The sequence below is a fragment of the Monopterus albus genome, unplaced genomic scaffold (assembly GCF_001952655.1).
Source record: "Monopterus albus unplaced genomic scaffold, M_albus_1.0 scaffold219.1, whole genome shotgun sequence".
Classification (NCBI taxonomy): Eukaryota; Metazoa; Chordata; class Actinopteri; order Synbranchiformes; family Synbranchidae; genus Monopterus; species Monopterus albus.
Window position 1 is genome coordinate 549,381 of NW_018128099.1, and position 1,275 is coordinate 550,655.

A 1,275-nucleotide genomic window follows, 5' to 3' on the forward strand; every position below is an offset into this window, starting at 1 on the left:
GGGTGCTAATGTCAGTCTGTCAGTTGGCTGGTTCACCACTTTGGTCCAAAGTGAAATATCTCAAGTAAACTGCAATGGAAATTGATAAAGATAGCTATTATTGCCTGAGGATAGCATGCTAACATGTTAATTTAAGATGGTGAAAATGGTAAACATTATCTAAATGCACATCAGCATGTGAATTAACAGAAAGTGTTTAAGGAGGTTAACATTAACCCAGTGTGCTACCACTGTGTATAGATAGAAAAAAATTTTTGTTTGGAGCCAAGGGCCACTGCCATCACAGGCACCTTGGGGATTCAGTACCTTGCCCAAGGACATGTAGACTTCGGGCACTGAGATTTGAACCTTCAACCTTCCGGTTGACAGACAGCTGCTCTACCCACCGCACCACTCTCGCCCCACAAACAAAGCAGCAGATATCCAAATTCAGAATGAATGAATATATAACTAAATGAAAATAAGGTTTGCCTAAAATTAAATTACACATTACAATCTAAAAAAATGCCTGTGGCTTTATAATTACAAGCAAATGATACTGTGGGTTTGTAAACCAACTACAGATGAACAACAACTTCAAATGTGATATCAGTATCACAAATTATGACAATTTTAGATTTTTTTTTTTTTTTTTGGACCAAAATGAAAAACCGGAGATTCCAAATAAAAATAGGGTAACCAAATGATATTCTAAGGCAAGAAAAACTTTTTTTGAAATGCTATTTCACCACTTTGGCCTAAATTAGTCACAAATTTCAATTTTTCTATTTGTTTCTGGTTTCATGTCTATGTGACATACAAGAGAAGACCTTTTGAAAAATGTGGGATAACTGAATAATAAAATACCAAAAACTACAACAAACTGTACCAAATAACTTTCAAAAGCCAACTGTAATAGTGTATTACAATGTTAAATGCCCCTAGCCCCACTCACCTCCTTACACTCCACATGCTTAATCTCAGAACTGACAGAAAAGCCAAATTTAGTGGGGCTCAGAGAGCTCCAAAATATATAGAAAAGTACAATAGAAATAAGATAATAAAAAATGACTTCTACTGTATGTGCGTAATGATGCTTTTGCCAAAGTTTGAGATACAGTGCTACATACGGTGACGCTCGCCTGTAGTTCCCTCCACTGGGCCGACCAACATGGCTAATGTCTGGATGGAAAGCTTAGAATCTCGGTCTCACAGTGGAAGAAAAAAGTTTCAAGTCCCGGTTCACAGTTGTCTGGATGTTTTTTGACATGTCTAATTTAGGCGTCTCTGGTCTGA